The sequence below is a fragment of the Ursus americanus genome, chromosome 3 (assembly GCF_024610735.1).
Source record: "Ursus americanus isolate L20-20 chromosome 3, mUrsAme1.1.p, whole genome shotgun sequence".
Lineage (NCBI taxonomy): Eukaryota > Metazoa > Chordata > Mammalia > Carnivora > Ursidae > Ursus > Ursus americanus.
Genome location: NC_142129.1, coordinates 16,350,263 through 16,376,476, shown reverse-complemented (window position 1 = coordinate 16,376,476; position 26,214 = coordinate 16,350,263). Strand labels below are relative to the sequence as shown.

The 26,214-nt window shown below is 38.5% G+C and overlaps 1 long non-coding RNA gene across 11 annotated transcripts in view; it reads left to right on the top strand.

Moving 5' to 3' along the window:
- Positions 1–1,330: 1,330 nt before the first annotated feature.
- The window catches only part of LOC123788909 (uncharacterized), an 88,490-nt gene continuing 63,606 nt past the window's right edge, over positions 1,331–26,214 (top strand). For 5 of the 11 annotated variants that reach the window (XR_015723809.1, XR_015723814.1, XR_015723810.1 and 2 more), the window contains exons 1-2: positions 4,878–15,035; positions 15,147–15,288. This is a non-coding gene — a long non-coding RNA (uncharacterized LOC123788909). Of the gene's footprint in view, positions 1,475–4,877; positions 15,289–26,214 lie in introns of those variants that run through there. The other 6 variants (XR_015723818.1, XR_015723812.1, XR_015723816.1 and 3 more) reach the window with 6 other exon arrangements.

Below are 26,214 nucleotides of genomic sequence, written 5' to 3'. Positions count from 1 at the left end.
CCTCCGATTATATAGTTTTTTCTGCAGTATTATCTCCAAGTACTCCTCTAAGAAATTCTCCCAAATCCTGTGAATGATAAGAAACACTGAGATTGTTTTAGTGGGAATTTATAAAATAAACTATAGTCTGATGGTATGAGTCTAATAATCTATTTTGGTATGTTTTGATTTATTATAGTTTTTTGTGACATTTTATTGAGAAATCATGTTTAAGCTGGGTTGAAACTAATATGTCTTACGTGTATGGTCAGAAAGGAGATATGAGAAGCCCTGTGCTATAGGAAGTTACCATTTTAATGTCTGGATTTTTTCCAGAATTTAAAGGTAAGGAGCAATGTCTTTGACCTTTGATACAGAGGTAAAGGGAAGCAGGCATTTAACCTAATTTTAAAACACAGCATCATTGTCCTGATTTTGTTCCTTAAGGAGTATAGCCTTTTACAATTAATTTTTAATCATAGCTGAAGAGTTTACTATGAGACTGTAATGCATGAAATGCAGTGTTATCCCATTATAACTGAGGGCATTTACTTGAAAAACCTGAGCAGAATTTTCATCCAGAGAACATCCAAGTCTGTAGGAAAAGCTCTCCTTTACAAGTTATATAGAATCAGATCCACATTTGGAATATGTGTATAGTTAGACTGTAGAGGATGGAAGGAACTAGATATTAGCATTATTTCCATCTTTCATAGTAGAACTTTGAGGGAGGCATTTAACAGTACCAGCTACTTCTCTGTTTGAAATAAACTTCTTCAGATTAATGTCATCGTGCCTTTGAAGAGCAGATCTGCTCAGAAAGATGTTGAGGCTTATGTATCATTAAATCCAAGCATAACTGAAATGTTGATGTTTGATTATGTAATTTCTTCTTAGGGGCTTATGCTTCTGAATTCTTGGCGAACACCGAGTATTTGAGGTTATTTTGCATAAAATTGCATGCTGTGTTCCTCACAAGAGTGGGAGGGAGGGTTCTGACATGCGTGATGTATCCCAAACTCCACGACATCTCTGAAACTGGTGGGTCCTCACTAGCTGGAGTTATCACATTAATTCACTGGATGAGGGCCGCCAGAGTCATGACGAAGCACAATGGCAAAGAGCACCTGAAAATGCAGTTGAGTATCTCCGAGTAGTTAGTGCATGCAGGTGATGTCTCCGAAATGTCCTTGGTGGGTACCCTTGACCACCCTCGCTTCTAGCCAGAAAAGAAGGACCTCCAAGAAGGCAACTAGGTACAGTCCCTTGATTCAGAGTTTACATTCTGATGCCCTCAGTTTGTTAGAATATAAGCTCTGATGCCCTCGGTTTGTTACAATGTAAGCTCTGAATCAAGGGACTGGACGTAGTTGCCTTCTTGGAGGTCCTTCTTTTCTGGCTAGAAGTGAGGGTGGTCAAGGGTACCCACCAAGGACATTTCGGAGACATCACCTGCATGCACTAACTACTCGGAGATACTCAACTGCATTTTCAGGTGCTCTTTGCCATTGTGCTTCGTCAGAGGTCAAGGCTGGTGGTGGGTAGTAAGGAGGGCACATATTGCATGGCGCACTGGGTGTTATACGCAAGTAATGAATCGTGGAACTTTACATCAAAAACTAGGGATGTACTGTATGGTGACTAACGTAATATAATAAAAAATTATTATTAAAAAAAAAAACTTACATTCTGAAGTGTCCTTTCCATGGAGTCATTCATTCATATAGTGAATGATTTTGTGGGGACTGCATATCACAGGAAACAGAGATCAACCCCAAGGCTATCTTGTGATAGCCCTTGTTTCCTCCCAGGGATGCTATTAAAATAATCCAGAATGGTGGTCTTATTTTCTGAAAGATTCAGGGAAAATGATATCCGATCATTATTTATACCAGGATCATATGGTCTTGAAATAAGTTAGGAGATTATCATTCTGAAAAGAGAAACAATGTTGGCCAATGATTCCTCACTGTTTTAACCCTGCGTTCTTTCCTTCTTTGCTTCCTTCCTTAATTTATCCTTTCCTTCATTCATTTCTTTCCGGGAATGAATACATGATTGCATTTATCAGTCCTTTCTCTCTCCTGTTTCATTCTACTTTCCTTCTTTTGTCTTTCACTTTCACGCAAATGGGAGACAGAAAGAGAATGGCAGCTTTGATCTGTCGTAAACCGTATGTGGTTCATCTCTGTCTCCCACAAGGCCTGCCTCTGCTTCCTGTGTGTATCTATGAGATACGAGCCCTTATAATAAATTCTCCATCACTTAAGCTAGCTGGAGGGGGGGGTCTGTTTCTTGAAAATAAATAATAACCTATAACTAAGACGATCTTCCATCCTGCAGCCAGTGTGAACCACTTGCCATTTCGAGGCAGCTGCTCTGGGCTGTAATGGGGTAGTAGCCCCTGTTACGCCTGCTTCGTGACTGCTCTTCAACAGGGTTTTGTATGATTTAGCACAAGGGAAGTACTAAAAGGAGCAAAGAAAATAAAATGCAATCACAATTCAACCACCCAGTGCCCCATTATTAACATGTTGGTGTATTTCCACTCCAATTATTATTATTATTGTTTCACTGTTTTAGTCCCCACAAGTAGTACATTTCTCTCTTTAAAAATTTAAACTAAGAGCCTTAGAGTCCCCTTTAAGCCACTCCCAATCCTGATATTTCAGTCATTAGAATGAGGCTGTTTTGTTGTGTCATCTTCTGACATAATTCCCATACATTTACATACATATACAGGTGCTAGTGCAAATTGTGAAGTATCATTTTGTCTGTTTGTGTAACATATTTGTAAATATGTTTTATTCCGTGCATATTATTTTACAGCTTGCTTTATCACGTATATTTATTTCATTCATTTCTTTAAATACTTGCATAACACTTCATACTCACATAGTAAATGTTGCCTTCCCTGTTATTAGATATTTATATTTTCAGCAGTTTTTTCAATTACAAGTAACAGCAATATAGTTTCTTGCACATGCCTCTGTTTGCAAATATACAGGTGTTTGTCTCAGACGGTACTCACAGGTAGGTCTTAAGACAGATACAGTTTTACTTTTAATTACCACTGCAAAGGTGCTCTCTTAAGTAGGTACAGTTTACATTTCCCAGCAGGGAGTAAGTGGAACAGTTTCCCTATTTCCCCTCAACATTTTAGATTTTGAACTTTTACCAACATAACATGCAAAAAATGGTATAGTGTTGTATTTAATTTCCCCGAATATTATAGAGGTTGGATGCCTTTTCATAAGTTTCTTGGTCACTGTATTTATTTTTATCCTGGGCCAAGTTTTCTACTTAATCTCTTGTGTTTTCCTTAATGATTACTAAGCTCTTTACTCTGGATTCTGATCCTTGGTGTTTATATATGTTGCAAATACATTCTTCCAAACCAGGGCTTGTCCCAACTTTTCCTTTGTGTGGCTTGCCTTCTTGTCTTTCTGCTTTTGTCTTAAGCTTTTATTTATTTATTTATTTTTAATTTTTCTTTAAAAGATTTTATTTATTTATTTGACAGAGAAACAGCCAGAGAGAGAGGGAACACAGGTAGGGGGAGTGGGAGAGGAAGAAGCAGGCTCCCAGCAGAGGAGCCTGATGCGGGGCTTGATCCCAAAACGCCGGGATCATGCCCTGAGCTGAAGGCAGACGCTTAACGACTGAGCCACCCAGGTTCCCCTGTCTTAAGCTTTTAGCACTTGTTTAAAAAGTCCTTTACTATCCCAATATCATAAGGATATTCTACATTTTTTCTACCAAAATTTTATAATATTGTTTTTATTATTTAAATGTGTAATCCATTGGGTTTGTTTGTTTTTTTTATGATGGAGGGAACCATTTTTTTTCACTATACCTCATTAATTACTTCTTGAACAATCTGTCCTTTCACTTATGATGTGACATACCTTTACTGTGATTTTTATGTTACATATATATGGATCTGTTTCCGAATTCTCGGCTAAATGCTTTTCTTATACATGTACTACAATGTTTTAATCACTCTGACTTTTATATAATAAGTCTTGCTATTAGGTAAAGCATGCGTGACAGGGAATGGCCAGTTACTCATCAATCTAAATCTTCTTCCTACAAACACTGAGAACTAAACTTCCAAGTCCCTCTTGGAGTTTGACTTTGGCCACATAAACTATTTTGAGTCAATGGAATGTGGAGATTGTAACAAAATCTCAAGACGATTCTTCTGCATTAGAATTTGAGGAATACTGGTATACCTTCTTTCAGATCTGTCTGGAAATTCTCTTGCCAGATCCTTGACTCTGTCTTTCTGTCTGCCATCCTTATGACAGAAATTTTGTGATTCTGAACTGATGACATGACAGATTAGGAAGAATTTGCATACTTGAGTCACTATTTGGAAATGAGCTGACCAAGGCAAGTGCCCAACCTACATTTGCTGTCTTAAGCTACTGAGATTTACAGCAATCATTGTTATCGATATAGGGATTTGTACCTTGGAGTGGAGGCACAAAATATACCTGAGAAATATTAACCAATCAATACTTATTGGTTACTATTATTTTTTAAAGTACGTTCAGAGTCACAGGTTGTGATATCCAGGGGGGAAAATGCTGACGTATTTCTTGCCTTGAGAGTTTCAGAATTAAATTCTTTTAAAATCAGTTGTACTGAGGGTCCAAAACATTTCCTCTTTCTCCGTTACCATTATCCCTGTCCCCACCAACAGCCCAAGGAAACCGCTAATCAGCATTCTGTCACCATAAATGTGTTTTGTCTTTTGGGTTATTTCAAATAAATGAAAACAATTTCAACTCTTTTGTGGGTAGCTTTTTAAACTGAGCATAACGTTTTGAGACTCGTCCGACCAATTGTACTAATTGTATTGGTAATTTGTTCATTTTTCTCTCTCCTTTTTTTTTTTTTTTTTGGTTCTAATATTATCCATTGTTGAGTATACTACACCTGGCTTATCCTTTACCTGTCTGGAAAAGTTTGGGTTGCTTCCAGTTTGGCCTATTATTATTAAAGATGCTGTGAATATTCGGGTACAAGTCTTTGTTTGAAGATAGGCTTTTATTTCACGTGGGTAAATACCTAGGAGTGGGATTCCTGGATTGTATGGTAAGCATATGGTCTACCTTTTAAGAATCTGCCGAACTATTTTCCATCGGGGCTATCACATTTCGTATTGCCATCAGCAGTTTGTGAGTTTTGAAAGCAGCACTTCTTCAAGACTTGACTCTGTCAGTCTTTTTAATTAAGACCATCCTGCATATCATGTTTCATTAAGGTTGTAACTTGCATTTGTGTAATGACTAAAAGTTGTAAGCATCTTTTGTGTGTTAGCTCTTTGTATCTTTTTTAGCGAAGCATCTTTGCAAGTCTTTCTCTAGATTTTTGTTGTTATTAAGTATACGTATTCTCCTTATTAAGTTGTAAAAATTCTGTATCCAGGATACAAATCAGATAAAACTATCATGGATATTTCCCCCAGTCTGTGGCTTCAGCTCAATTTCTTGACAATGCTTTAGGAAATGCAAGAGTTTTAATGTCATTGAAGTCTAATGTAACATTAATGATTTGTGCTTTTGGCTTAATATTTGTTCATCTCAAGGTAGCAAAGTTTTCCTTACTATGTTTAGTGTAGAAATGTGATAGTTTTAGATTTTACATGTATGTCATGATCTGTGTGAGTGCTTTTTCTGTATGTGGTATATGTCACATGATGACATTTTTGCCTTACGGATATTCAGTACTTCCAGCGTGATTTGTTGAAAAGGCAGTTTTTCCCAATTGCAAACTTCCCCAATTCAAACCAATTGGAATAATATGAAAGCGTTTACTCTTGAGATATCAATTCTCTTTTATTGATCTATAGATCCTGATGATTCTCGTTTTATTGTAGATCTTGAAGTCAGGCAGTGTACATTCTCCAACTTCGTTCTTTTTAGAATTTTTTTCCTATCCTTTGTCCTTTGAATTTACATATAAATATTGCAATAATCTTAACAATTTCTATAAAAATGCTGCTGAGCTTTAAAATTGAAATTGTGTTAAATCATGGTTCCCTTCCACGTGTTCACAATCCTCTAAAATTCTGACGAACTTCAGATCCATAGGCTTGCTCATTCTCATGCTCAGTCCCTTCGGTAATACCAAGGCGTTGTGTAGTTTGTGTTTTTTCATCAGGAAGCACATGATATCTAGTTCTGTTTTTATGGCATTAGCAGCTGTTGAGTTTAAATGCTTGCAGCCAATAATCCATTGGGGTTGCAAAATAGTGCTACTGTAGTTTAATAATTAGTTTTATTTCCTAATTAAAATACTTTATAAAAGATGTTTACTCTATTTGATTACAAAATATTCATACCAGGAAGGCAAGAGAAATAGTTTGTTTTGCTTTATTTCAGTTTATTCTCAATTAATTGGTTCCGTGTTATCCTCTAAACGTAATCAGTTAGATTTTAAAAATTGTGTTATGAATCCTGTATTTAAATATACTTGATGGGTTTTAACAAATTGAATTTTTTATCCTTTTTGAGAAGCTAATACCATCCTTGGGTATTTATTTTATAGTAAAATGAATTACATTTCACAACGTGAATTGTTAAGATGAACTACCTTGAAAGAGGTAATTGTCAGAAATTTCCAGTTATATGTGGAGTCACTGAACCCACTGGTTAAAAATATATCACAGTAAGGGGTGAGTGTTAGTGAACCAAATGCCATAAATTACATTCCTGGCGAGAATGTGTTATCACTCATAACATGGATGCGAGGTTCATGTTTGTTCTGTCCGTTAAAATGCTTCAGAAAGTGGTCTAGATACTTCCAGGCACCAATGCCTTATGGATTTTTTTAATGCTGAATGTAAAGGCACACATTTAGGTCATTTTCACCTCAAATCTTATGGATTATAGAGAAAAAACACTTGTTATCTTGAGACTGTGGATACAAGACTCTGCTTTATCGTGTGTATATATTTATAAGCCAAGTCATGGACGCTGGGAAATGCCTGTATTTCAAATGACTGCAGATATTTTCTGCCAAGACAGCAAAAGGAGAAAGGAACAATATGTTGATAAGAGTCAGTGAGATTGCACTGTAAATAATGACAACAGAAAGTCTTCCCTGGCGTTTTCCGATTATTTCTACCTAGCCCTTCAGACTGGGTGGAACTTCTGGTACTGAAAATTCACACTTTAGTTTTTCTGACTTCTGCACTGTTAAGCCAATTCTTTTGAAGGAAATCCCAGTGCTGGACAACACGATTCTGATGCCAGATATCACATGTGGAGCAATGATTATTATTTCACAACTTCCCAGATTGGGGGTCATACATTCTTATATGCTAACCAAATAAACAGAAGTAGAGAAAATGGAATATATTAATATGTCTAGAGATGAAGATTCTTTTGTACATAGAACACTTCTAATTTCTGATGTCTTAAACATTTTCATAAGTCATTGTTACTTTTTGAATATCTTTCTAGAATTTCACTGACTTCAACCTACTGCTCTTATGTGTAGATATTACTTCATTTCATCCATCCATCAATTCACCCATGCCTAATTATTATTCCAAATCCATACCTATTCATATTTTAATAGTTTTGAAAACATAACACTATTTTCTATTTCTGTACCTATGTTTGTATGTGTGGTTTTGTGTGTGTGTGTGCGTGTTAACCTCTTGGTATTTGTACATATATTCACTTATATGTGGGAGCTAAAATGAATGTCCATCTATCTAGAGTCTAATTATATATACATGTATGTATATGTATTTTCTATCGTATTGGACTATAAATGCACATATATTTTTAGCATATATACACACATGTACAGAATAAAATCAGTATAGCTCTTGTTCCATATCTAACATTAGTGGACCATGCATAGATTATTGGTACTGTTTAAATTTTTACTTAATAATGAACACGTATGAATATAGTGCCCAAACTCAGAACTAAAATATTATCAATAACTTATATCTACATATGTGCTCCTCCCATGACCCATCTTCTTATATATCCTTCAACCAAATAGAGTTTATGACCTTTTACACTTCTTTTTAGTTTGTTCATTTTTTCCCCAAGTTTTTATTTAAATTCCATTAGTTAACATACACTTAAGCTTTTTTACATTATAATTTATAGGGAGAGTTTTATTGCTAGTTTTGGAACTTTGCATAAAGAACCTCCTAGTATAAGTTTCTTCTAAGGCTTACCTTCTTTACTCAGCATTAGGTAATTAAAATTTATCTGTGTTGTATGTAGATGGAGTTCATTAATTCTCAATCCTGCATAATATTCTAGTGGGTGACTGTATCAAACTTACTCATTTTCTCTCAGCGGACACTTCCTTTTTCCCAGGGTTTTGCTATTATGCACAGAACAAACATGAATTCTTGTACACAAGAATGCTAAAGTTCGGTCAGGCAGGTAGGTAAGAGTAGAGATGCCAGGTCACAGTGAATGTTCCCTTTAAAAGGGAAAATTTGTACTTAAATTTCCCATGAAAACAATAACATATGCAATAACACTTTTATTTCTTCCCTTCCAATCTTTATGCCCTTAATTTATTTTATTTATCTTATTCCAATCTCAGACTTCTAATACAGTGTTAAATATAAGCAGTGAAGTTGGGAATCCCTTTCTTGTTCTTAAATCTAGGGGGAACGATTCCAGTGTTTCCCCATAATTGTGCATACTGTATGGGGTTTTGTTGTTATCTTGTATCAAGTTAAATTAGTTTCCTTCTGTTTTTAGCTTATTGAATGAGTCTTGAATTTTATCACATTTTTTTCTGTATCTATTGAGATGAGCATATGGCTTTTTCCTACAATCTGTTAATGCAGTGAATTACACGTATACAGTTTCTTATATTAAAATACTGTTGCATTCCTGAGCTGCATCTAACTTGTTTATGGTACAGTTTTTGAGAGAACTGAGTTTCCTTTGCTAATACAGGCATAACTTGGCAACATTGCAGGTGTGGCTCCAGACCACTGCAGTGAAGTGAGTATCACAATGAAGGGAGGCAAATGAATTTTCTCGTTTCCCAGTGCATATAAAAGTTATGTTTACAGCATATCACACAACACTGTACGATCTGCTGACGTAATACACAATAGCATTAGGTCTAAAAAAAGTGTACGTACCTTAATTAAAAAAACTTTATTACTAAAAAACCATTTATCGTCATCCAAGCTTTCAGTGATCACTGATCACAGATCGCCATAGCCAACACAATGATACTGAAAAGGTTTGATATATTGTGAGAACAACCAAACTGTGACAGACAAAATGAACAAATGCTGTCGGAAAAATGGCGCCGATAGACTCGCTGGACACAGAGTTGCAGCAGACTTTCAGTTTGTCAAAAATGCAGCATCTGTGAAGTGCAGTGCAATGCGGTGTGCCTGTACTCTGTCTAGGATTGTGGAAATCATGAGGCAAATAGGCTATAATATTTGTCGTTTTCTTTATTTTATTTGATCCAGTTTTGGATTGCGTAAGGCAGGGTGTATTATGCTGGGCCGCAGTAAAGATGCTCCTAAAATTTAAGTGACTAAAACATCATAGTTTCATTTATTGCTCATGCTATATGCTCACCTCACATCAGTCAGTCACACAGGCCTTCGGATGACAGAGCTTTCACCATCATGGCCAGTCACCAGGGAGAGAGGGAAAGAACAAATCGTGTGCTGTTAAAGGCTTTTTTCTGGGCATCACAAATCATAGCTACTCATATTTCCTTAGCCAAATCCAGGTCAAATGGCCGTGGCTCTCCTCAAAAGATTGGGCAACTGCAGTCCTCTCGGGCTTGGAAAAGGGGAATAGCTAAAAGATTGGTAAATAGCCCTGATGACTATCATAGTTCACAATTCTGGTAAGAAAATATTTAGTCCTCTCTCTTACCCCCATACAAAATATGCAGCCCACCCAAGGGAAGCAATGCAAAAGTTTTTCCTAGTTATGACATCAATTCCACAACCCAGAGTTTCTAAGGAATTTGGTGGTTTTGTGCAGTGTCTTGATGTTAGGTCTGGATGTGACTCTTCTTGAATTTGAAAGCCTATGAATGTCTCCAAAATCTTATATGCTGTAATGGAACCAGGACAGATAACTGCAGGAAACATTCTGGCAGAAGAAAAACTGGGGCCACATAGTATACACTAGTCCCACATAGCAGTCTTCTCTGTAGCAGTTCTGAAAAGCTTCCAAAAAGACGTATTAAGGACTCTCCCCAAAACCTGGCAGGGAATGATTCTTAAATAGGCTCTAGTTCTCCTCCTTGGGACAAGCTCACTTGTCCAGTTTTCTCCCTGGATTCACACTCTGTGTAGTTCTTTTGTTTGCTTGTTTTACATTATCTTCCTTGGCTGTATCTGAATTGGACATCAGCAAGAGGTCTTCTTAGAACCTGGGCAACTCTTCTCAGCTCACTTCTTGCCTGTATACAGTTGGGAGCCCCCGGATCTTTGTACGTATCAAATAGTCATGGCTACTTAAACAGTCGTAGGCTGTTGATTCTTTTGACAGCACAATTCTCTAAAACATATTTTTGGCTTTTCTGTCTTATTGCAGTCAGCTCTATGAGCAATGGGCACACCCAAGTTTCTTTTTTTTTTTTTAATTTTTAAGATTTTATTTATTTACCTGAGAGAGAAAAAGAGAATGAGCGGGAGGTAGAGGGAGAGGGCAAAGCAGACTCCCTGCTGAGCAGGGAGCTGGACACAGGGCTCCCTCCCAGGACCCTGAGATCCTGAGACCATGACCTGAGCCAAAGGCAGATGCTTAACTGTCTGAGCCACCCAGGCGCCCCCCCCCCCCCCCAGGTTTCTTTTAAGTCACAGATCTTACTGATTATTTCTAGGCTTTCTCTTCCCCTTGCCTCTTTCTCTTTCTGTACTTAGCCACGGGTACTTAGAGTCTGTATGAACGCCTCATCATGCCTGCTAAGTGGTTGTTCCTTTTACCAAAAATTTAGCCACCAAGTAATACTGACCCTCACTCTTCCAGTCTATGATAAATTGTCCTCACTATCTGCCATATAACCCATGCAGCCAAAACCACGTATTTCAGTTTGTTTTATGGCACTCCCTACGACAAGGTAGCAGTGTCTGTATCAGTCAACATGAGCCTAATTTGCCATGGTAGCAAACAATCCTCAAATATTAGTGGTTTAAAATAAGAAAGTTTTATGTCTTGCCTGTGATGTGATATTGGTTGAGACTCTTCTCCACGTCATTCTCACTTGGAGACACAGGATGAAGAAGGCATCACTAATCACTCTTGCAGGGGAAGGGGAAGGTTGCAAGTCACGTGCTGGCTCTTAGTGGTTTTCACTCTCAACTGGCTACAGGGAACCATAAATGCTTATGTCTAATGCCAGCAGGTGGTAAGGTGGAGTATTACCATATGCCTGGAAGAAGAAAAGAACACGAGAAATTATCATGATGTCTCCTATATGTATTAACTTTTTTTCAGTTGAAGAGGCATGGGGAAAAAGAATTAGATGCAAATGTTGGCTGAGATTGTTCTAGCTCTGACCATGCCGGAACCCTCAGGCTAATATGAGCATTTGGTCTTTTTGATAGATGCGGTCCTGTTGTAGAGATGGGAGCATCAAAGCATTAGGGCTGATAACACCAAACATTCTCAACATCACACTAACTCATTTTATTTTGATTCATCCTCATTGAATTGTCCTCTAGTAAATTATTTTTCTATGAAGCTTGCTTACAAGGAAAAAAAATGCACCAACTACAGAGATGTGAACATTCTGTCCCTTTATGGTCATAATTCCCAGTGAAATTTAGCAAATCAGCATTCTGCTTTTATATTTTGTGTGAGATTTGTTAAGCAAGGGTCGCATCACCGAATCTGATCAGCTTTGCTACAGTGACTTGATCCAACTCAGAAAAGTGGTAAATTCTAAGGAAAATTGCTAGCAAATCCAGAGGCAGAGAAAATCAACCTGACATTTTCCCCTTTAACTAGAGACCACATAGAGTTATTTCTAAAAACCAAAGACAAACAACAAACACAATTTCGTATTTCTTTTTTTCTTCAGAAGGCTCAGAGTGAAAACCATAAGAGAAGGAATCGTGGAAGGAAGAAGCTGCAAACCGTGGTTGGTACAGAATCAGCTCGAGGCATCTGCTTGCAGGGGAAAAGCTGGCACTGGATTGACACTCTAATTAAAAAATAAAGTTAGAAAACCAACACTAGTACAAAGCCTAGTGCTGACTTGCTGAGTTCAGTAGAAATCAGACCAGGCTGATGGAAGAGGCCAGGAGAGGACCAGAACAGACCTTAGCAGATCTCGACAGCACAGCACGCTCCACGGTCCCTGTCCCACTGGCTGTTTTGCTGGTCCTTAATGCACAACAAACTCAGTCTTACCTCATGGATTTTGAATTGCATATTACCTCTCCCTGGAATGCTTTTCACCAAATTTTTCACCTTATGTACAAGAGGTGGGAAAATGAATTCTGGCTGTGCTGGCAGGATTCTGTGTGTTCTTGCACCATAAGAGTGATAGCGAATGTTCAACCAATATTCAATGAATGGATATGATAGCAAAGAATGGCCAAATCGTGTTCTTTGCTTAGAAGAGCAGGCTGGTTGGTTGCTAAGCTCTTATTAACCTGGCATATTAGCAGAAGAGACAGGGGAACAAACAGAAACCTACAGAGGTAATATTTTTGTAGGTTAATCTTAGTGAGCTAATACTGTGGTAAAACAGAACAAAAAGTGAGAGGCAGGAAGTTTTGAGTTTGCTGATCTTGGTCGTAGACGGTAAATCAATGCTAAGTGGTCACACAAAATGTCTCCTATGTGAGTGGCTTCACCGCAAGTGAGGACAAATTCTTGCTAGCCTGGAGCAGCGTGTGTATCTGGAGCAACATGAGATTGAGGGTGAGTGGGTTCTAAGATGTCAGAGTCTCCCTGTTTTCTACCACTAAACTTTTTTTTTTTTAAGATTTATTTATTTTAGATAGACTCTTCCAGAAAGCTGAAGTGACAGGATACCTCCTGTCTTAGTCTACTCAGGCTGCCATAAAAATATACCATAGATAGGGTGGCTTAAATAACAGATATTTATTTTTCACAGGTCTGGAAGCTCAAAGTCCAAGGTCAAGGTGCTGGCAAGGTAGGCTCATTCTGAGTCCTTTTCTCTTGGCTTGTAGGTGGCCAGCATCTCATTGTGCATGCATGGGAGAGAGAGAGAGAGGGAGCACACTAGTGCAAGATCTCTGGTGTCTCTTCCTGTAAGGACATGAATTTCATCCTGAGGGCCCTACCCTAGAGACCTTATCTAACCCCATTACCTCCCACAGACCCATCTCCAAATACCATCACACTGGGGGTTAGGGCTTCAACATATGAATGGGGGGGGACACAAACATCCAGCCCATAGCACCTCCCAACTCATTCTATAAAATCAATATTACGCTGATACCAAACTCACAGACATTATAAGAAAAATACAAATAAATATCCCTTATGAGATAAATGCAAAACATTTAATAAATTGAGTCTGATCATATATAAAAATATAATAACATCATGATCAAGTGGAGTTTATCCCTGGAATGCAAGAGTTTGTAATTCACAGGCTCCATCAGTGCAAATCATCAGACTAACAAACTGAAAAAGGAGAAAATGTCTGTTACTCCCAATAGATGCAGAAATGCATTTGAACAAATTCAACTTCCATTTGTGATAACAACTCTTAGCAAGCTAGAACTAGAAGGAAACTTCTGCATTCTGATAAAGGACGTCTGTGACAAACTTACAGCTCATTGATATGTGTTATGATATTGGCTCTGACTTCAGGACTGTATCCCATTACCAACATTCATCTAGCTGTTCACTCAAAACGGATGGATTTCATTTTATATAAGCGATACCTGAGCAAAGCTGGGCACAAGTCATGTTATAAGATCTCTCATGCATAATATTCTTTTACACTACATGCTTGTTACTGTTATCTGGTCAACACTTCTGTGTTTCCATTGAAAGGGGCTTCACAAGCACACAGGCACAAAAAATGATTCCATTTTAAAACAACACAGTCATGTTATTCCTTTCCTCAGAACAAATAGGTGTCCCTGTAGCTTCTTCCTAAGAATCTTCATCCTATTTTCTTCAGTGACATTGTCCTACCAACAGTTCATCATATTTTGTTGTTTTAAGACCTTTCAAAATGTGATACATTTTTATGCATCAACAGTGTAAAGATAACCCATTTCTATATATACTCCAAACCTTTCCTCCTCATTATTTTATTTCTTCCTCAATGAACTCAATAAACAGATGTCCCTCGTAACTTCCAACTGCTTTTCTCCTGGAGGGTCTTACCCACTTGATTTACACTGCCTCAGAATGGTTACTGAGACTGTCTTATCGCTATCACATGTTAATGTCCCCAGGCAGAACCCGAAGTCTTGCTGGAACTAACGCTGGCAGAAGCCATTGATATTTTTATCCAGTTGTAGGTGAGACAACAGAGAGATGTCAACAGAAAGAGCTGACGAAGGGCGAGCTGGACTTGTTCATGCAACACAGATGAAGAGTCAAGAGTGTAGTCACTGGTACAACAAAATTAAATAAATAAAAACAAGGGACGTAGAGGAAGTGTTATGAAAGTCAGGGAGAGAACTAACCTGAGAACGGAGGAATGCAAATAAGCCCAATCAAGAATCATAGAGCAGGGTCTACAAAAGTAGAAGAACGTGGGACTGAGAAGTCAATGAATCACTGGAATCTTCAGAATCATACAAAAGTGGAGAGGATGTACTCCCAGGGATTAAGTTGGGGACTGTGTGCCTGGAGAAAGGCATTATTTTCAGATAACTCCCCCCAAGCCTCTTTCTACAATCACTAGGTTTCATGGACTATTACTCCTACATTCTTGAACTTCCATAGGTCATGCTGACCCAGGAAGCCTTTGGACCACAAAACGGGTGACAGATTATAGAATGAGGGGAGAAGAGCCAGGACAGTCTCATGAAATCAATCCATCCAGGTTAATCCTCATGCCACCTGTGTCCAAACCAGGTATCTTTCTTCCTTTCGGTTTTTGCTTCTAGCCTACATTGTGCCTATTGTTCTTGATACCACCTTATGAAACCTTGTTACTGGTTCTTACTTGCTCCTCTCCTGATTCAGGTCCATGGATGGTAGAACCTTGCATATCCTTGACCTCTTACTCAGCCTAGTCCTCACCTCATGGTGGCTGCAGACATCACACATTGACAAGATGCATTGTGTGGAAGACCTTTCTAACACCTAGAGAAAGGGCTTGGGAGAGGTAGGTCTTCGATGTTAAAATTATTGATTTATTATTCTTTAAAAGATTTTATTTATCTATTTGAAAGAGAGAGAGCACGTGGAGGGGAAGGGGCAGAGGAAGAAGGAGAAGCAGACTCCCCACTGAGCAGGGAGCCCGACGTGGGACTCCATCCCAAGACCCTCGGATCCTGACCTGAGCTGAAGGCAGACAGTTAACCGACTGAGCCACCCAGGTGCCCCTGCTGTTAAAATTATTATAAATACAGGAATAGAGTTTTAATAGTATGCCAGAGTCCAAAACAATACATTTTAGGCAACTGGGCTAAGAGCCCTTATCAGATTGGGTATAGAAGGCTGCCCCATAATTCACTTGAATGAGATGAAGTTCTGAGTACAGTAGGAGAATGTGAATTAGGACTGGAAGAGAAGCTCTCATTTGAGAAGCTGTAGAGAGTTCAGAAATGCTGAGAAGACTCAGAGAACCTTTGGGTTCTTTGTTCTCCCCCCTCCCTCCATGATGTACACCTAAACTTAGCTTAAAATGCCATCGTTCCTCACTCTTATTATTATTTTTCCTATTTTGCCATTTTTATGAGTTCTGGTCACATTTAATCCTATTACAGAACCCATCGACTAGTGGGTTGTACCAGTTGGGAGAGGCATTTCCTTGCAGTTAGTTGAGGTCACTGTCAATACCTGAAACTCAGCAGACGTGAGGTTTAGGGCCCATTCCATTGGTCTTTGCACAGGCACGTGCCTGTGAGGCCCGTTTATTGAATTGTAGATCCTGGGTCTAAAGAATGTGCTTTCTGACTAGATGAAAGATACTATTTCTTGGTCTCCCCCACACCCCAAACATACCCAGTTTCCATGATAAGGGTTCGATAAGACAGTGTTTGGATAATACAGAAGGCATGAACATAGTATAATCCTGAGGCCATCATAAATACACAAAGTGCTTCATGGTGAGTTAGTCACAAGAGACCCTGCCTCCTCTCCCTGAGGGATGTTTTTGTAGTTTTACTCATGAAAATGAAAAATATATGCAGTGGATAGTGAACTGGAACAGATATTTAAAGGTATAATTTATTTCTATCAAGGGACCAAAAAACGCAGCCAGGAGGCCACAATGTTGTTCCTGCCTCTTAATTCCAAAATCGAATGAGACTATCACATAGTGAATCTATTTGCAATAAAAAATATACATTGTAGCTCCAGTTCCACTATTAATTCCACTAAAAGAGGGGATTCTTTTGAGGGGAGAAGGTAGGAGAGAACCATAGAGAAGAATGTTCCAACCTTATGAGAGCAAAGGGAAACGCTGGCAGTAATCTAACATTATTCTATTTATGTCTAAAATCAGTGCGTTGGTAGGGCACTCTCACTGAGCCGTGGTCTGTGCTGGAGCTGGGGTTGTGGTTGTGAAGCCCGATGCTGCCGTCTTCCTACCCTGTGCCATTCTTAGAAGTTGTGTTGTTATGATGCCACAACGCTCACAGATGGTTCTAGACAGTATGGTGGGCGTTAGTTGAGTATCAGCCCTGCCTCACATACCCCTGAGAATAACCGCAGAACAGAGGCCATGGTTAGAGGGTGGAATGCAATGACCATTATTCCTGCTTATGTCATTAATTAGGCGCATTCTACCCGTAACCCAGATGTGCCGAGAGCCCGTGATTAATGTAACAGAGAGATCCTTTCAGTGTCTGCAGTTTACACGCACGTCAGTTCCCAGTCATTCCCAGAAACCGTTAGTAACAGTAAAATTAAGTCGTTTAGAACTCATGGTCAGATTTTTCTCATTTCCCATCCTCTGCGCAGGGCATGCTGGAATGGCTTATCGAGGGAGCACCAAAGAATAATAAAACTATTAATTCATACATGCAGAGAGTGCTTAACAGCTTACAAAACACGTACATCCACGTTACCTCATTAGCCTTCACAACCATATGAGACAGATTACTAATATTACTGCCATTTTTTTTTACAAATAAGAGAAATGAGGTTTAGCAGGCACAGGACACTTGCCAGGATCCCATGGATTTTAAACAGTGGAACTGGAGGTACAATGTATATTTTTTTATTGCAAGTTCGAGGGACTATTTACACGAAACTAAAAAACGGCGAGCTGGCTCCACAATTGGGAAACACCCATCCATTATTAGTCAGAGCCCTTTCCAAACGTCACGTTATCTTGGTGGAACGCTAGCTCTCCGTCCGTTCCAGGCAAGGAGGCAGAGGGCATTTTGAGCATTGGATGTCTCTGAGGGCCACACTCCCCAGACCATGGGCCACATAACTGGTGCTGGTCTGCTGTTTGTAACCGGTCTGCAGTGTGTTAAGTACCAAAATTGAGAGTAAGCGTTTGGAAAAATTTATGGCGATTTGACAGAGTAATCTTATGTCTGTTGAATAATAAAAAATTGAGACTTGATTTTTGAACATCCTTTAAAAAAATGTTTTATTTTTCTACTCATTTGTGCCTATTGTATTTTACAAAAGGGTCAGTCCCATCTGATTGTGGAGGAGAATGGTCCCTCTCCAAATTTTGCCTGAGAATCACTGCTTTAGGGCCTGCTCACTCTGTCCTGCCCCGGGGCCTGTCTGCGTTCAGATTCATGATGGCGTCCTTAGCGGGCTCTGCTCCACCCTGTTGAAGTGGTTTCTCGTGGATTCTGTCTGAGGGGTCCCTTGTCATTGTTTTCTGAAGAAATCTGAGTTTATATAAGCATGTCCTGCAGGGTCTGTAACAAGAGTGGTTGTGTTTTCTATCACTACATCACAAATTAGCACACTTTTCGTGACTTAAAACAACACCCACTTATTATCTCGCAGTTTCCTGAGGTCAGCAGGCTGAGCACGACATAACTGGGTTCTCTGCTCAAGGTCTCACAAGGCTGATATCAAGGAGTTGGCAGGGATGTGGGTGCCTCTGGAGTGAGAGGCGCTCTTCCAAGCTCATTCTGGTTGTTGGCAGGATTCAGTTTCCTGTAGGACTGAAGCCCCTGTTTCCTTGCTGGCTGTCAGTGGAGGTCACCGCTGACTCCTAGAGGCTGCCTTCCGGTGTTATTCGGGTGGCCCTTCCCCACAGGCAGCTCACGAGGTGTTTGTTTGCTTCCTTCCAAACTGGCAGTGGGGTTCCAACATTTGACTTTCTTTTAAAGGGTTCATCTGATCAGGTCACGCCCACCCAGGATAATCTCCCTTTGGATTTGCTCAAAGTCAACTAATTAGCCACCTAATCACTGGATTGCTATCCTGTCACGTTCACTGTTTCCACCCACACTACAGTGGGGAGAACTGTACAGAGCATGTACGCCAGGGGTGAGAATTTGGGGGGTCATTTTAGAATTCTGACAACCACAATAGTCAACACTTGGTAAAAAGACACAAGGAAAATGCATTGCTATAAGGGCTTGTCTTATTACTCTCTTTAAATAGTTTCCCTGAAAATATTATTAATTAAAATGTGTAAGATGCCATTTATGTTGAATTACGCTGATTCCAGGCCTGCCTGTGCCCTCAGTTTCATAGCAGGTAGAATCCTCTGTCCCGAGAGGCATTTTGATCTTCAAATACCAAAATAACAGAGATCTCTAATGGCTTCATGCGGCAAATCCAGACCCCTCCATGTTTTCTACTATGGCTCTGCCAGATTGCTGCAAGTATGCTCGTTCTAGCCGGTGGTTATGAGACTCTGGGGCTGCTAATGGAACAGAGCCCGTAATCTTAGGGTGAGGTCAGGAAAAGTCAGGCTCTGAAACTAACAAAATCAACACACATACAACCACGCAGGACAACGTCTGTAACTCAGCCTGAAGTGTCATTCTTGAGAGAGTTTCCCTCTGAAAACTAAGGCACAAAAACCCAAATACAGGAAAAATGAATATAATGCGAGCTGCAGTCATGGCTATCGCAATAATTTTATCATGAGGTAATGCTATAATGCCAGAACACTTTGTTTTGGGTTTTTCCCCATCTTATGTATGTACGTGTGTATTTCAGGTATAGTTGACACATAGTGTTACATTAGTGTCGCGTATACAACATAGTGATTGGCCAGCTCTGTATCTTAACACTGCACTCGCCGCAAACATAGCCGCCATCTGTAATGACAGAATACTTGGGACGCTGACGAGAATGTTGAAGGAGCAGTCATAGAGAATAGACGTTTTCTCTCTGCTTGCAGTACTACTTAAAGATAACGAAGCCCTAAAAAAATCAATAACCTGTGGCGATTACATCCGCAATGGGAAGAAGCAGCACCAGAGTTTTGACAACTGTTCTCTCAATACCATTCAGTTTTGTTCATTAACAATAGGAACTAACACTTAATATGGTACACCAAAAAAACCTCTCATTATTTCATAGACATAGTTTTATTTATTCTAACCTTAAAGTCTCAAAACAATCTTCTCATTATGGTTTGTTTTGCCAAGTAGATTATCCTGATTGGGGAAAAAACAATGCTCTGGGCAATAATCAGAAACAAAAATTATTAACTAAAATAAGCAAAAAGGGGGGCATTTTTAAAGGGGATAGCAAAGGATAATTTTTAAAAGGGGATAGAACCATGTCTCTTATACAGATAGAATAAACAATTCAGATATTTTATTTAACTCTCTCATTAAAGAGGGAAACAGTAGCTGTTACAACTGGTTCAAAAGGGAACTCAGAGTACCACGTATTTATAGTCGTACGAAGAATGCTGACACAAATTTAGAAGTGTATTCAGTTACTCTTAGATGAACTGAATAAATGGAGTTTTTGAGTGAGCAACAAAACCCAGACTTCTCATATTCTACCAAAGTCTAACCAATTTGTGAGACCCATACAGAAGAAAGGTGAATTAATTTACATGAACATTAATGGGGATTAATAGCATGATTAAATCAGCAGTGTCAGTGGGCTGGAGGTGAAGGGGGCTTTACAAAATGAAACTATCTCTATTCTATCAGTCTAGTTTTGCCAGTGCAATGATCTCATATATATTAAAAGTTGGATTTTTCTGTTTGTTATTTGGTATGCAAACTAGACTTCGAACTTCCCTTTAAGTTCCTGACTTCATCCTATTGGAGACCCAAATCAGTGTATCTTTTCACCCATCCTTCCTTTCCCCAAAGACAGCCTTCCTGTTCCAGATTTGCTAACAGAAGGGGACACTGTGGGAACATCTTGATAATTGAGACATCGTTAGTCTAATTACTTATATCACACCCCTGCTTCACCTTCGCCCTCCCCTATTTCTTGGAGAAGCATCTGCTAAATGTCAGTAGTTAAGATGTGTCAGACAGAATCCAGAGCTGCATAGCTTAGTTTGTTGGGAGGCAGCCAGAGAGGGGAAGAGGAAGAAAAATATTTCTTTCAAATTCTTTCTTCAGTTGTCGATCCTGATTGTTTTACAAAAAGAGAGGAGTCCAACAAAAACCTAAGGAGGATATTTGAGTGCCCGTGTGAGTATGTGTGAGCACATTGTGAGTGTGTGTGTGCAAAAAAGAGAGAGGTTTGCTGATCAGCCAAGGGTAAAGGTATACACATGTGCTGGGAAAGCATGACGTCATCGGCGTGATTCAGGTGCCAGTTAATGAGTTAAAGATTTAATGGCTCTTTAAATGGGGTGGAGAGAGGAAGACATATAAAACTCAGCATACCACTTATGCCCTGATGGAGCAGACATTAAAATCTAGCTACTGAACTACAGTCCAGTCACCTGTATGTCTGACTATTTGCGGAGGGTATCTATTTCTAGCTGGAGATGGTCAAAATTATACATATTATCAATGAAATGCAAAGGTGATATAAAAGCAACAATTCTCTCTGGTCCAATGAGTGTTTCACCCTGTCTCTTCACGTGTGGAACGGGGCTACCACCAACAGTAAAACAGGGATTCTCTCCTCAACCCCACAGAGGAATGGCTATTTCACAGAAGCAATCAACATTTCAGTATCTGTGGAGATTTAAATCATTTGAGGAAGAAAAAACTGTTTGTTCAAACATCACCACTTTATTTTGTAAATAAGAACGTCATCTGCCTGGGGCACCTGGGTGGCTCAGAGGGTTAAGCCTTGGCCTTTCGCTCAGGTCCTGACCCCAGGGCCCTGCTCAGCAGGGAGCCTGCTTCTCCCTCTCCCCCTGCTTGTGCTCTCTCACTTGCTACCTCTCTTTTTTTCTCTCTCTCTCAAATAAATAAAATCTTAAAAAAAAAAAAAAAAGAATATCATCTGCAATCACTCATATGTGTTTCAGCCCCATAGATTCTCAACTTGGGGTGCCCCTAGAACCACATAACTCCATTTCAGACCTACTGTGTCAGAATACCCAGAGGAGAGGCCCATTTTAAAGCCCCCACAGCTGATTCTCGTCTGCGCTAGTTTTCAAGAACCACTTTAAAGAAGATTCAGGTTGCCGTACCTGGAAGAGCAGTAGCCATAGCTAGCAGATGGTCAGGTGTGCTACTAGATGGACACATTCACAGGGGGGAAAAGAACTTTTGGAAAAATAAGTAATAATTAAAATACAAATCATTAAAAACTTTATGATCGGATAGAAACAAAGACCGAGGAAAGGAATATAACTAAGTACACATTATAACCCTCTGCCTAACCTTAAAATTTGGAGCACCACTGACCCTTATTTCTCCTCACCAGACTGAACACGAAGCACTCTATCTCAGTGAGGTCAGGGGCTTCACAGTACTCTGCCGTGTCTTCACAGTCCTGGACAATCTGGAGCACAGTGTGCGGACTTCATAAATAATTGTTGAATGAAAGAATCGTGTTCTCAGAGTCCGAAATCATTGGGGGATGCAACTGTTTAACGTAGGTACAGGCCTTTGATTTTTATGTCTTGAGGTTTTTTGCTTTTGCTTTTGTTTTTCTTATCCAGGAACATCACTATTGCAGTCACTGATGATAGCACAAATACCTTTCACACCTCACCTGCATCGTTGCCTGTAGCCAGGGCCATATATGAGCTGATCTGGTCCATACACCCATTCATCTGCCTCTTAAGTCCAACATCCCCCTGTGCTCCCTAATGGGAGAAACTTTTCATCACACTGATGTTCTCTGCTTCAAGATCTGAATTCTGTTTTCAGGGGCCAATAACAGTAAGAAAAAGTAAACTAAAGCTGGTTAAATGTACCTTGTTCCTGTCACTCTTCACCAGGCATACCTCTTGAATATATTTTTTTCCCATTAGAAGGAGGTTACTTTTGGCCATGAAATCACCCACTTCCATTCTCCAACTGTAGCAGACATTAACAAAAGTGGTGCTTTTGCTTACTTCTCTGGTTTCTATAATTTACTCTTTGGCTCAGGCTTTTGGTTGAAACTGTTCTGAATTATTAAAGGGAACAATGTGTTTTCCTTTCTCTAAACATTTTATAACATTTAATAAAACAAACTTACTCATTCATTTAAAGCTATGTCTATGAACTATAGCTTTATCTCACTCCTACCAGCAAATTAAATTACTGGTGACTCAAGATGCAAAAACCAAATATTTTTTTAGAAGAAAATATAGGTCATGATTTTTTTTAGTAGAGGTTGAAAAAAATCCTTTTCTAGGGCATGACACCAAAAGTAAGGAAATTGTTGAACATTCTCCTGACTTTTGAAAGAAGAACAAGAAATTCTACATGGCATAAAATGGCTTAAGAAAGTTAGGGTATGACTGATAAAGTGGAAATATATGTCTTCAATGTAATTTTAATAATGATATTATATATAATATATAATAGCTACTGTATTTTATTAATTGTCAAGTGATCTTTTAGCATTTATATACATCAAAATCTATGTACATAACAATTATAATACTGATTTGCAAGATGATTACTATATATTTATATAAAAATTCTTACAGATCAATGACAACCAAAAAAACAATGCCCCATAGAAAACTGGGTGAAATAGAACAAATGCCACCTTCTCTCTCCCTCTCTTACCTAATCCTCCACACATTTACCATTCATATGTCATCATATACATACAAATTGGCACTAAATAGGAAATAGATAAATAAAAATAAGAATCTTCACTAGTTAAATCTAAAACCAAAATTGAAAAAAAATTGAAAATGAAATTATTACTTTTTATACATCACAGTAACAAAGATTAAGCAAACTATATCTATTTTGAAGATAATGGGAGGGAAGTAGTCTCACTGGTACTTCAGGGAAGTATAAGTATGTGTATCCTTTTGGAGAGTATTTTGGGAACAGCAGGGTTTTACTCGTGTATATTCTTTTGCTCATCAGTGACATCCAGGAATATTTCCTAAATTGATGATCAGATAAGCATGTGAATATATACGATAATATAGAGAATTCATCACAGTGTTATTTATGATATTGCAAAGACTAGAAACGATCAGAATCCATTATTATCATATTGGTTAAATATAGGACAGCCACATACCACAGCATTCCTAGGTTAGTTCCAGTTCATGGCTGGCATCCTGTCATGATTAGAAACTGCCGCCTTTTACCCTTAAATTGTCTCATTTTGAAAACTAGATTATAAGATCAGTCAGTGTAAGTATTTTTTTAACTGATACAGTTCCTCATAGTCTTTGGAAACGATATTAATCTATATCATCTGATGTTAAACATCACATGTAACATAACATTGAATTAAAAAAGCAGTGTATAAAAGATGTTACAAAATGAAACTACTTTGAGGCGCCTGGGTGGCCCAGTTGGTTGAGTGTCCCGCTCTTGATTCCAGCTCAGGTGATGATTTCAGGGTGGTGAGATCAAGCCCTGCGAGGAGCCCTGCATTGGGCTCTGCACTCAGCAGGGAGTCTGCTTAGGATCCTTTCTCTCCCTCTCTCTCTTCCTCTCCCCCGCTAAAATAAATAAATAAATCTTGAAAAATAAAACTGCTTTATATGTATATATATATATATATATATGTTCATATGCATACTCTATATTTGCTAATAAAATACACTAAGAACCCTTGTTGTTGGAATTCAGGAATATTTTACTTTATCCTTTATATTTCTATAGTTTGAACTTTTATAATAAGCATGCATTACAATTAAAAATGAAGCTATTTTCATTTGGGAAGTAAAGCAAGTCACAAAAGTATAGATATTTGATATGTCAGATAAATAAGACAATATACAAAAAATTATAAGTTAACCAAGTTGCTTTGTGCATCTTAGATATTAAAGTAAACTCTACAGCCGAACATTATATACTATTTTTTTAAAGATTTATTTATTTATTTGAGAGAGAGAGTGTGTGGAGTGAGAAACAGAGTGAGAAGGAGAGAATCCTCAAGTGGACTCCACGCTGAGTGCTGAGCCCGCCATGGGGCTCGATCCTACGACCCTGAGATCATGACCTGAGCCGAAACCAAGAGTCAGACCATTAACTGACTGAGCCACCCAGGCAGCCCCCAAAATTATTTACTATTAATATCAAAGAGAAATATTCTATGAAAAAATGCAAAGGCTTATAAAATTCAACAAATGTTAGTCTAATTACTAATATTTAATAAAGAGATAGATATGTGGATACATAGACAATGGTTCAAGAACTAAAGTTATCAAGAATTTCATCAAGGAATATTTTGATTGTTTTCTTGGAACATTAATTTCTGGTATTTCATAAGCCAGTCTTAAGTCAGTTACTAGACACCAACTGCTACTAGATCAACGGAAGCTCTCTTAAACTGCCACTGGTTTCTGCTCTTTAGCTACGAAAGAGTTGAGAATGGCAGTAGTCTCCATGAAAAGAAAATGTAAGACAAGAACTTATTCAGATCTGCCTGAATTGTCATGCTCCTTTGTCCCACACCTACCATCAGTGATTTGGAAATGGTGACAAGAAAGAAATTCTTGACCGGAAACAAAGAAGGATGGGACTGAATTCCCTTTTAGTGTTGGATGCCTAATTACTACTTTTTCCTTCTCTCCATGCACTAAGTTGTTGTTTTTTTTTTTATTTTATAGAAAGTAGATGACAGCAGGTGCTAACGTGGAGTAATATGCAGAAACAAAGCCAAAATCATGGCTCTGGCTTTGCCTTTATTACAATTGTTTTTATTTAGTTTGCCTGCCAAGTTTTACTTGGAAAGAGCATCATTCCTCAAGGAGAACTGTAGAAGTCACCAGTTCTGTAGAATCAGAGACAGTTAGGTGCTCCATAAAACAACTGTCTTTAATTCATTAGTTTCAGTTGGAAAATTTGATATGCAATTCTATCGATTACAATTAACATAAATAGTATCCTTAGGTACTTTGATGGTAAACAGGACACACTATTCCTATAAGGTCTGTATTTATAAATTTAAGTGATGAAGGGTCATAGCTTGAACTAACCTGAAATTCTCATGTTAATGCATAAGTTTATATTAAGAATATTTTCAAAACTAAGTATAAACAATTAAACTGAGATGCTCCTCTTATAGCAATAAATATATATTTAGCTTATTTGATATCTAACAGTCTAGTTATGATACTAAATGGTATTTTGCAATCTACTTCCCCTTTCGATGCCAGCATTTGATGTTCTGATCTTTCATTTATACTGGAATATAAAATCTCAGTGAAACAGTCAAGTACCATCTTTTATTTCCATACTTGCTCTAAAATTTTATGATTCTGTGGTTCTGTTGCAAAATGGTTCTATGACTACATATGGTTCTTTACTCAGTGCAAAGAGGGGAAAAACGCTTGCAAAGTCATTTTTATCTCCCATGAGTGCTAGCTGGTATAGGATAGACATGCAAAGCCTTGTCTACGATGTTTCCAGCTGCAAGATAAATGAGCAGCTATCATGTGCGTTGCCTGACTTAACCAGAAACATCAGCCTCCACAATGTAAAACCATAATCATTAAACTGGTATTTGTCAGCTTTTAAATTTCCAATATGTTGGGGTTTCCTTTCCTTTTCTAAATAAATATTCATTTTTGTGTCTAATTATTGGTAAT